The sequence below is a fragment of the Macrobrachium nipponense genome, chromosome 5, assembly GCF_015104395.2.
Source record: "Macrobrachium nipponense isolate FS-2020 chromosome 5, ASM1510439v2, whole genome shotgun sequence".
In the NCBI taxonomy this organism is placed as follows: domain Eukaryota; kingdom Metazoa; phylum Arthropoda; class Malacostraca; order Decapoda; family Palaemonidae; genus Macrobrachium; species Macrobrachium nipponense.
In genome coordinates this window covers 61,616,255-61,629,351 of record NC_061107.1, presented here as the reverse complement: position 1 = coordinate 61,629,351, position 13,097 = coordinate 61,616,255, and the positions used below count along the sequence as shown (strand labels likewise).

The window sequence follows — 13,097 nt, the reverse complement described above, 5'->3', positions numbered from 1 at the left end:
TATATAAATATATATATATATATATAATATATATATCATATATATATATATATATATATATTATATATATACATATATATATATATATATATATATATATATATATCATATATATATATATATATATATATATATATATCATATATATATATATATAAATATATATATATAAATATATATATCTATATATAATATATATATATATATAGATATATATATATACATGATAAAATTTCTGTGCTCTCAAATGGGACTATAACTCGGAATAGGATGAGCTAAATCCCAATATCCGTCCATTACATTTGAAAAAAACAAAATTAATTTCTGCTCCCGGTTTCAATTAGATGTTGGAGTCGGAGAGTGTTGTGAATCGGCTTCTCTTAGCTGCTTAAGTAACAAAAGCCTTATATATATATATATATATATATATATATATATATATATATATATATATATATATATATATATATATATATATATATATATATATATATATATATATATATATATATATATATATATATATATATATATATCAGCAGAAGCCACAAGGAAAATTTAAAAAAGAAAAGACAGAAGGCCAAGTACTTCGGGTATTTAACACATCTTCGGGGCACAAAGAAGTGCCCGAAGATGTATTAAATATACGAAAGTACTTGGCACTCTGTCTTTTCTTTTTTAAAACTTTTCCCTGTGGCTTCTGCTGGTAAAACAAATCAGTGGCTTACTTTTGTGATTTGCATAAGTACATATACATATATATGTAGAGTACTATACATACACACACACATATATATCTATATATATATATTATATATATATATTATATATATAATATATATTATATATAATATATATATATATATATATATATATATATATAAAGTGAATACCACAGGAAAATGATTGGCAGAAATCCAAGCACTTTTGTCTAAACTTGTAAAGGCGAAAGCGCTTGAATTTCTACCTATCATTTTCCTGAGATATTTGCTTATTTGATGAAGTCACATGCATATACTGTGATTTTTAAAGCACACACACACATATATATATATGTATAAGCCACGAAGGAAAGTAAAACACTGGAGTAGCTACAAGATCTTTCGACTCAACTTCCTTTACTTAGCAGACTGACTGACATACATGAGAAACTGAGGGGACAAGAAAGGGTTGTATAAGTGACAGATAGGGATTATAAGGAGATAAGTACCTAGAATCCTTCACACCTGGAGAACTAGTAACCTTCCCAAACGAACATAAACATGGGCATAATTTAAGAGCTTTACAAAAAGATTAAATCCAACTGCTCAGACACAGGGACTAGACAATTAAAGGATTATCCAGGGCGGCAACTGACCACATTCAAACCTTTGGTAAACAAAAACTTACTCACAAAACATATTAAACATACATATACAAAGAAAATATCTATAGGGCAACTAATTTGTATTTAAGTCTGTGATTATATCTTTGAGGTCATTCTGAAACATGTTACAAATACAAGGGTATAAACAGGCCACGACTAATATTAAAATTACAATGGGAAGTAAGTTGTATAATGGCAGCTTCTAAAAGATTTCGTAATTAGACATCTTTTGATCTTGAAATTAATGAACTACCAATCCAATTTAACCGTTGGTCGTTTTCTAAATGAATGAATATTGCATTAGATGTTTGCCAAGTTTTGACAGAATATTTATGCTGCTTGATTATTACTTCTAAGATCTTGCTAGATTGCCCGACATAAAAGGAGTTGCAGTCCATACATGGAATTTCATATATTATGTTGTTGCTTTCCCTGGGGCCATTTTTTATTAACATTCCTTTTAGTGTGTTATTATAGGAAAAAACTAGGTTGACCTTAAAAGATTTTAACAATGATTTTATGGTTTCAAACCCGTTGAAATAAGCTAGCTGAGAATGTTCTTAGAAGTTTCTTTCTTCGTGTTACTTACACTTTATAAAACTTTTTTGTGGGCTTTATGATAGCAAATATATAATATATGTAAGGATTACTACCACAACGTTTAAGAAGGTATGACCATCAACCATTCCATGAATTTAGGGCCATGATGTTAAAACACCACATAGCAGCCGCCAAGCGAGAAAAGAGAGAAAAATTCAATGGAATTGGAAAAAACAAAGATATCTTTCAATCATTCTATCCCGAAAAACTGCGTAGGACTACAGATACCCTAAAAAGAAAACTCGACAGAAAACTCAAAAATCTTATCGAAAGCAGTGACTGGACTAATTGTGCACGACAAGATTTTGTTGTAAACCTATCAGGTAAACAAATAAGTGAAAATGTTGTTAGTGCGCTTGGATATGGTTTATCTTTCTTTATAGCGAATAGACCTGCTTTAATGATTGCATCATCCCTAAGTAAATTTGAAAAATATTGTGATCTTCCTCAAAATCATGTGGACATAATTAAAGGTATTGTTTACGGAGCTGCCAATGGTAAGCATGAAAGTAACTTCCCTGCTCGCTATAAGAGAAGTTTAACCGATCTTAAAAAGAACAATACTATCCACATCACAAAAGCTGATAAGTCAAATAGTCTAGTAATTTTAGATAAAGCTGACTACATATCACGTATGCAAGCCCTACTGGATGATGATGTGACTTACAAAAAACTAACGAAAAATCCCCTTGACCAAGGCATAAAAAACTTTAATAGCACAGTGAAAAAAATACTAAAAGATAATACAGAACTACTAGGCAAATTTTCAGTCAAATTTCCTTCGCTACCTAACCTGTACGGATTAGTCAAAATGCACAAAGAAAATAATCCTATGCGGCCTATTATCAGTACTGTTGGCTCAATTTCATATAAACTTTCGAAATATATCACTGGGCTCTTGTCCCCGTTACTTGGAACTATCTCCGATTCTCATATATATAAAATTCACTAGATTCAGTTGATAAATTAAACAAAATTACTTTTTGCCCCACTGATAGATTTTTTATTTTGCTATATGTTCTCTTTTTGCTAAAGTCCCCATAGACTCTATTTTAGAGTATCTTAGTAATGAAGTAACTCAACATGAATTACCTCTACCTGTAAGTCACATTTCACTCACTAGGTTGTGCATTTGTTATTGTAAGTTTATATTCAATGGTAAATTTTATCAACAAATATTTGGTTTGGCAATGGCCAACCCTATATCACCACTCCTCTCAAACTTGTACATGGAATGCTTTGAAAAACGCTATTTACCTATGGTATGGATACTTTGATGATATTTTAGCTGTTTTGCCTGTTGGTATAGATGTAAATGATTTACTCTCTAAACTAGATAACCAGGTACTATCAATTAAGTTTACTCAAGAATTGGAAAAAGACAATTGCCTTCCTTTCTTAGATGTTTTGATACATAGAGAACCATTTCAATGTAAATTCAGTATTCATAGGAAACCAACCAACAACTTATGTTCATTTCTATTCAGGACACCATCTTAATATAAAAAAAAAAATTTTCTTCTATATTTTTACAAGCACTGAACATTGTCAGTCCCTAATATTTGGATCAAGAAATTAAATACATAAAAAAATAGGGAGAGATTTAGGTTATCCTTCACACATTAGATATTTGCCATGATAAACACCACAAAAAATTTTATAGTGTAAGTAACACGGAGAAAGAAACGTCTAAGAACATTCTCAGCTTGCCTTATTTTAACGGTTTTGAAACCATAAAATCATTGTTAAAATCTTTTAAAGTCAACCTCATTTTTTTCTATAATAACACACTTAAAGGAATGTTAATAAAAAATGGCCCCAGGGAAAGCAACATAATATATGAAATTCCATGTATGGACTGCGCCTCCTTTTATGTCAGGCAATCTAGCAAGATCTTAGAAGTGATAATCAAGCAGCAATATTTTTGATATTTTGTAAAGATGTTCTATTTCATTTAATCTTTTGATTTTGTCTTTACGATTGTGTATGCTTATCAGAGTGTTCTGTATCCTAACAGGTGGTTCTGGTGGAGGGAACTATAACTGGAGAAGAGTAGGGTTATTCTTTGGATAAATGGTGATGACTAATTACTGGTACACCGTTAATTACCAGGGGGTTATCTGAGTTATCTGAACTTTGAGTGATCATTCCATTAATCATCCTGTAAGAATCTGAATTATTCAATTAATACTTTGCTTTAAATAAATGTATATTTTTGTAATGCACGACTCTGATTCGATGACCTAATGAAATGGAGGGGAGGTTGTCGAGAGAGAGAGAGAGAGCTGGTCCCAGTGAGTGGAGAGAGAGAGAAGAGCGGTTGCGAGTCGAGAGAGAGAGAGAAAGAAAGTGTTACCAAAAACCCAGTTTGCCGGCCGCTCTGGCTTTCGTCACCAAAAGTGAATAACGGACGCGGTGGCCCCGTTATTATATATATATATATATATATATATATATATATATATATATATATATATATATATATATAGACTTCAGGAGGGTCCATGATACACATGTTGTTTAAAAAGGCCATGTTTATTAACAGCAAAGAACGTTTCGCACTACTCAGTGCATCATCAGTCTGTCAAAAGTAAAAGACACAATAAAATACATTATTAACATAAAAAAGGAATTCACAAGGTAATTAAAATTTACAAGTTAAAACAATAAAAAGTAAAAGAGTATAAAAAGTACATAAACAGAAAACAAAAAGAGACTACCAAAAACACCAACCATCTATAAGCAGGGAGAGAAGATGAATACATACAATGACGTCCAGGAACCAGACGACAACTATGCCAGATACAAAGTTCCTGAGGAAGTATTACTATTGAGAGAGGGAACCAGTCTTTTAATATATAACGATTCTAAAGTTGTTAAGTGATCTGGGTCCCTTACATAACCAATTATTGAAAAGTGTTGTTTCAGGACTTCGGTTTTACATAATGCGGCATGATTTCTAATATTAGCAAATTCTGGCTGCTTAATTCTTTGGCCAGTGCGAAAGCTAAAACCCAAATGGCTGCAATATCTGACCTGCAGTAACCTCCGTGTCGATCCAACGTAAGAGCCCGGACATCCAGGGCATGTGAATTTATAAACCACATTGGATCGCATGAAGGACTGCAGGCGATCTTTGAAATTAAAAATGATCTATTGTACATGGGTTGTTAGAGATCAGTTTTACGTTAAGACAGGGGATTTCCTGTTCAATTATTCTTGTGAGATTTAAAGAGAATTTAGAGTCAGACATATACGGGATTGAGATCATAGAATAATTTTTTGGGACATCAAAGTTGACTGTTGGAGGTTGTAAGAACTGTGTTAATAACTTATTGGTGATTTTATGAACTATATCTTGTGGATAGGAGTTTATCTTGAAAAAGTTGAATAAAAAGACTATTTCTTTGTGAAATATTTGCCAAGTTGAAGAATATTTTAGAGCTCTATGGACCAAGGTGTAGATGGTATTAAGTTTGAAAGAATATTGACAGGAGCTATAGTAGTTATTGGCTAAGCCCGTATATGTCCGCTTTCTATAAACAGAAGTAGTGAACTCGGAATTATGTCTCGTTACATTAATATCTAAAAATGGAGACTACCTTCGCTCTCTACTCCATGGAAAATTGAATGTTTGGATGAAGTGATTAATATATCCAAAAATAAAGAACATTGCCAAGAGTGCTGGAAAAAGACAAAAGTGTCATCAACCATATCTGCGATAAAAAGACGGTTTAAAATTATGATTACACTCGTTTAAAAATTTCATTTCAATAAGGTCGACATAAAAAAGTTACAAAAATGGGGCCCAGAGGTGACCCATGGCAACTCCATCGACCTGCGAAATAGAGTTGCTTATTAAAAATGAACATTGAATCTTGCACTGCAAGTTCAAGTATTTTGTTGTTTAAAGATTGATCTGTTAAAACCATGAAAAACTGTATCTTCGCTAATAAAAACCTTATCTAGAATAATATTGATCGTTTCATTAAGTGGGACATTAGTGAAAAGAGACTCTACATCAAAACTTACCATGCAATAGTCTCCATCTTGGTTGGTAATTTGCTGTTGGAATTCGTAACTATTTTTTTAAAGAAAATTCATTGCTACTATATTCAGAAAGTACCGGGCTAAAAATTTGGAGATAGAGAACGAAGGACTATTATAGGCAGCCATAATGGGTCTAAGAGGTATAGGCTTGTGAATTTGGTTGGCCATACAAAATACTGAAGAAGAGCCAGTCACAAATAGTTGTTGATATGTGGTCTCATTAATAATATTTTCACTTTTAATTTTCCTTAATAATCTATTGATTTTATCTTCCCCTTTTGTATATGTCGAGAAAAGTGGGTTCACCATGAGCTTTAAAATTTGGTGGTATCAGACAAGATATTTTCCATTTTTTCCACATAATCGTTCTTATTCAGAATCACAACACCTTTGCCTTTGGCCTTTACTCGGGAGTCTTACAAATTACTCAATCGTCCAAAAAAATCTTGCGGTTTTTCAACTTTAAAGAGTCTACTCAGATCAGTTTTTTCTAAAAAAAAAGGAGTCAGTTAGTTTTTGAAATTGCCATAAGTTTTGTCTAGTATGAGATTTTCTGTTGGAGATTACCAACCATTTTTATAAACATAAGTTTTATCCGTCTGGAACTGACTCAAATGGAGAATGGGATAGTTGGTCTAAGAGGGAGAAAAAAGTCAAACCAAAGATAAGTAAAAATCCTCGCTGTTCGATCCAAAATGTAACAGTAAGGTTAAATGCAGGTGGTTTCGAAGTGGAAACAGGGAATAACACCAAGACTTAAAAGTTTTCTTTGATGTCTTAAAAAGACATCCGAAATAAAATCATTAATAAATTTGTAAAAACATTCTTTGGTACAAGAGGCGATCTAAAAGAGATAAGTCGTTATAAACAATAGGTGTTTTAATTGTTCAGCTGTAACAGTCAATTTCTTGATGGGCAACAGTCTTAACGTTAATTTCCTTCATCAGTAGAGTTCTGAGCGCTTCCTTATAAAACTCAGTGTTGTAAAGAGAAGATTTGTATAATTTGAATCGGACAAATTTGGGGACGACGACTCATTCAATTGGCAATATTGAAGAAATCCAGATCGCATTTGGCTTTTTCCAATCTTAGTGTTGCCTTCTCCAGTTTTCGTGAAGTCGATATAGTAAACGGCTGGATAGCGGTGCTTCAGTAGTTGGGAGAAGTGATGAATTCCTCGTAGTCGAAGACGGAAAGCAAATAAAAGGACGAAGAAAAGTTGTCCGTATCATCTCGGATGGATATGATATTCCAGTCAGCAAGATATATAGACTTCAGGAGGGTCCATGATACACATGTTTAAAAAGGCCATGTTTATTAACAGCAAAGAAACGTTTCGCACTACTCGGTGCATCATCAGTCTGTCAAAAGTAAAAGACACAATAAAATACTTATTAACATAAAAAGGAATTCACAATGGTAATTAAAATTTACAAGTTAAAACAATAAAAAGTAAAAGAGTATAAAAAGTACATAAAACAGAAAACAAAAAGAGACTACCAAAACACCAACCATCTATAAGCAGGAGAGAAGAGGGAAATGACATACAATGACGTCCAAGGCCAGACGACAACTATGCCAGATACAAAGTTCCTGAGGAAGTATTACTATTGAGAGAGGGAACCAGTCTTTTAATATATAACGATTCTAAAGTTGTTAAGTGATCTGGGTCCCTTACATAACCAATTATTGAAAAGTGTTGTTTCAGGACTTCGGTTTTACATAATGCGCATGATTTCAATATTAGAAAATTCTGGCTGCTTAATTCTTTGGGCCAGTGCGAAAGCTAAAACCCAAATGGCTGCGATATCTGACCTGCAGTAACTCCGTGTCGATCCAACGTAAGAGCCCGGGACATCCAGGGCATGTGAATTTATAAACCACATTGGATCGCATGAAGGACTGCAGGCGATCTTTGAAATTAAAAAATGATCCTATTGTACATGGGTTGTTAGAGATCAGTTTTACGTTAAGACAGGGGATTTCCTGTTCGATTATTCTTGTGAGATTTAAAGATTTAAGAGTCAGACATATACGGGATTGAGGCATAGAATAATTTTTTTGGGACATCAAAGTTGACTGTTGGAGGTTGTAAGAACTGTGTTAATAACTTATTGGTGATTTTATGAACTATATCTTGTGGATAGGAGTTTATCTTGAAAAAGTTGAATAAAAAGACTATTTCTTTGTGAAATATTTGCCAAGTTGAAGAATATTTTAGAGCTCTATGGACCAAGGTGTAGATGGTATTAAGTTTGAAAGAATATTGACAGGAGCTATAGTAGTTATGGCTAAGCCCGTATATGTCCGCTTTCAATAAACAGAAGTAGTGAACTCGGAATTATGTCTCGTTACATTAATATCTAAAATGGAAAAGACTACCTTCGCTCTCTACCTCCATGGTAAATTGAATGTTTGGATGAAGTTGATTAATACATTCCAAAAATAAAGAACATTGCCCAGTCCTGAAACAACACTTTTCAATAATTGGTTATGTAAGGGACCCAGATCACTTAACAACTTTAGAATCGTTATATATTAAAAGACTGGTTCCCTCTCTCAATAGTAATACTTCCTCAGGAACTTTGTATCTGGCATAGTTGTCGTCTGGCCTTGGACGTCATTGTATGTCATTCCCTCTTCTCTCCTGCTTATAGATGGTTGGTGTTTTTGGTGGTCTCTTTTTGTTTTCTGTTTTATGTACTTTTTATACTCTTTTACTTTTAATTGTTTAAACTTGTAAATTTTAATTACCTTGTGAATTCCTTTTTATGTTAATAATGTATTTTCTTTTACTTTTGACAGACTGATGATGCACTGAGTAGTGCGAAACGTTTCTTTGCTGTTAATAAACATGGCCTTTTTAAACATTTGTATCATGGACCCTCCTGAAGTCTATATATCTTGCTGACTGGAATATCATATCCATCCGAAGATGATACGACAACTTTTCTTCGTCCTTTTATTTGCTTTCTGTCTTCGACTACGAGGAATTCATCACTTCTCCCAACTACTGAAGCACCGCTATCCAGCCGTTACTATATCGACTTCACGAAAACTGAAAAGGCAACACTAAGATTGGAGAAAGCCAATGCGATCTGGATTTCTTCAATATTGCCAATTGAATGATGTCGTCCCCAATTTGTCCGATTCAAATTATACAAATCTTCTCTTTACAACACTGAGTTTTATAAGGAAGCGCTCAGAACTCTACTGATGAAGGAAATTAACGTTAAGACTGTTGCCATCAAGAAATTGACTGTTACAGCTGAACAATTAAAACACCTATTGTATAACGACTTATCTCTTTTAGATCGCCTCTCGTACCAAAGAATGTTTTACAAATTTATTAATGATTTTATTTCGGATGTCTTTTTAAGACATCAAAGAAAACTTTTAAGTCTTGGTGTTGTTATTCCTGATTTCCAACTCGGAAACCACTGCATTTTTAACTTATCTGATTACATTTTATCGAAGAGAGAGGAATTTTTACTATCTTTTGGTTTGGACTTTTGTCTCCCATCTTTTAGACCCAACTATGCCAGATTCTTTTTACCATTTGAGGTCATGTTCCAAAGACTTATAAAACTTGATGTTTATAAAAATATTGGTAATCTCCAACAGAAAATCTCAAATTTAGTCCACAAAACTTATGGCAATTTAAAAAACTACTGGACTCCTGTTTAGAAAAACTGATCTGAGTATACTCTTAAAAAGTTGAAAAACCGCGAGGACATTGTAATTTGTAAGCCCGATAAAGGCAAACGGTGTTGTGATTCTGAATAAGAACGATTATGTGGAAAAAAATGGAAAATATCTTGTCTGATACCACCAAATTTAAAGCTCATGGTGACCCACTTTTCTCGACATATTACAAAAGGAAAGATAAAATCATAGATTATTAAGGAAAATTAAAAGTGAAAATATTATTAATGAGGACCATATCAACAAACTATTTGGTGACTGGCTCTTCTTTCAGTTTTTGTATGGCCAACCCAAAAATTCACAAGCTAATATACCTCTTAGACCCATTATGGCTGCCTATAATAGTCCTTCGTTCTCTATCTCCAAATTTTTAGCCGGTTTACTTTCTGAATATAGTAGCAATGAATTTTCTTTAAAAAATAGTTACGAATTCCAACAGCAAATTACCAACCAAGATGGAGACTATTGCATGGTAAGTTTTGATGTAGAGTCTCTTTTCACTAATGTCCCACTTAATGAAACGATCAATATTATTCTAGATAAGGTTTTTATTAGCGAAGATACAGTTTTTCATGGTTTTAACAGATCAATCTTTAAAACAACTACTTGAACTTGCAGTGCAAGATTCAATGTTCATTTTTAATAAGCAACTCTATTCGCAGGTCGATGGAGTTGCCATGGGTCACCTCTGGGCCCCATTTTGCTAACTTTTTTTATGTTCTGACCTTGAAATGAAATTTTAAACGAGTGTAATCATAATTTTAAACCGTCTTTTTATCGCAGATATGTTGATGACACTTTTGTCTTGTTCCAGCACTCTGGCAATGTTCTTTATTTTTGGATATATAATCAACTTCATCCAAACATTCAATTTACCATGGAGGTAGAGAGCGAAGGTAGTCTTCCATTTTTAGATATTAATGTAACGAGACATAATTCCGAGTTCACTACTTCTGTTTATAGAAAGCGGACATATACGGGCTTAGCCAATAACTACTATAGCTCCTGTCAATATTCTTTCAAACTTAATACCATCTACACCTTGGTCCATAGAGCTCTAAAATATTCTTCAACTTGGCAAATATTTCACAAAGAAATAGTCTTTTTATCAACTTTTTCAAGATAAACTCCTATCCACAAGATATAGTTCATAAAATCACCAATAAGTTATTAACACAGTTCTTACAACCTCCAACAGTCAACTTTGATGTCCAAAAAAATTATTCTATGCCTCAATCCCGTATATGTCTGACTCTAAATTCTCTTTAAATCTCACAAGAATAATTGAACAGGAAATCCCCGTCTTAACGTAAAACTGATCTCTACAACCATGTACAATAGGATCATTTTTAATTTCAAAGATCGCCTGCAGTCCTTCATGCGATCCAATGTGGTTTATAAATTCACATGCCCTGGATCGTCCGGGCTCTTACGTTGGATCGACAAGGAGGTTACTGCAGGTCAGATATTGCAGCCATTTGTTTGGGTTTTAGCTTTCGCACTGGCCAAAGAATTAAGCAGCCGAATTTTCTAATATTAGAAATCATGCGCATTATGTAAAACCGAAGTCCTGAAACAACACTTTTCATAATTGGTTATGTAAGGGACCCAGATCACTTAACAACTTTAGAATCGTTATATATTAAAAGACTGGTTCCCTCTCTCAATAGTAATACTTCCTCAGGAACTTTGTATCTGGCATAGTTGTCGTCTGGCCTTGGACGTCATTGTATGTCATTCCCTCTTCTCTCCTGCTTATAGATGGTTGGTGTTTTTGGTAGTCTCTTTTTGTTTTCTGTTTATGTACTTTTATACTCTTTTACTTTTTATTGTTTTAACTTGTAAATTTAATTACCTTGTGAATTCCTTTTTATGTTAATAATGTATTTTATTGTGTCTTTTACTTTTGACAGACTGATGATGCACTGAGTAGTGCGAAACGTTTCTTTGCTGTTAATAAACATGGCCTTTTTAAACAACATGTGTATCATGGACCCTCCTGAAGTCTATATATCTTGCTGACTGGAATATTATATATATATATATATGTATATATATATCATTTGAGCTACAAACGTCCTTCAATATCCAATTGATCTACCTCGAATTTATATATTTCCATATATGTAAACCGTAGGGGAATTTTTAGTAGATAATAATTTCGTCCCCTAATGGGATCGAACCACTGTCCTGCGGACAGGCACGAAATCAGGACAATATTGACGTTACCGGTTCGGCTAACAGTGAGGCTATAAGTTTATACCAATTCTGACCTTACAAATCAGCGTCGAACTCGGATTCTCGCAATTAGAATTGATATGTAGCCCCCTCTACCATGTTAGTAAGTGGAACGTTTGACGAACGTAGCATATTATGAATAATTATCACACCACCGTGATTCAAATAAATCATTCGAGCTACAAATGTCCTTTAATATCCAATTTGCTTTATCTCAGAATTGATATATTTTCATATATGTAAACAGAAGGGGAATTTTTAACTGAAAATAATATCGTCCCCTCATGGGATCGAACCACCGGCCAGCGGACAGGCACGAAATCAGGACAACATTGACATTACCGATTTAGCTAACAGTGAGGCTATAAGTTTATACCGATTCTGACCTTACAAATCAGCGTCGAACTCGGTTTTTACATAATTAGAATCGATTGCAACCCCCTCTAATTACGAAAAAAAGGTCAGGATCAGTATAAACTTATACCCTCACTGTTAGCCGAATCGGTAACGTCAATGTCGTCCTGGGTTCATGCCTATCCGCTGTACGGTGGTTTGATACCATGAGGGGACGAAATTATTATCAACTAGAAATTCCCCTTCGGTTTGCATATATGAAAATATATCAATTCCGATGTAGATCGAATTGGATATTAAAGGACATTTGTTGCTCGAATGATTTATATGAATCACAGTGATGTGATAATTATTCATAATATGCCTACGTTCGTCAAACATTCGAATTGGCTGACATGGTAGAGGGGGTTGCATATCGATTCTAATTACGAAAAAACCGAGGTCGACGCAGATTTGTAAGGTCAGTATAAACTTATACCCTCACTGTTAGCTGAATCGGTAACGTCAATGTTGTCCTGATTTCGTGCCTATCCGCTGGAAGGGGGTGGTTCGATCCCATAAGGGGACGAAATTATTACCAACTAAAAATTCCCCTTCGGTTTACATATATGAGAATACATCAATTCCGAGGAGAGCGAATTGGATATTAAATGACATTTGTAGCTCGAATGATTTATATGAATCACGGTAATGTGATAATTATTCATATATATATATATATATATATATATATACTATATGTTTGTATGTACATAGAAAGCAGTGTTTTAGCATTTTTTGCGGC

General features: G+C 33.5%; 1 protein-coding gene across 1 annotated transcript in view; it reads right to left on the bottom strand.

The window, feature by feature from the left end:
• Positions 1 to 13,097, bottom strand: part of LOC135215099 (uncharacterized) — an 82,002-nt gene that overhangs the window by 40,456 nt on the left and 28,449 nt on the right. The window lies entirely within an intron of this gene.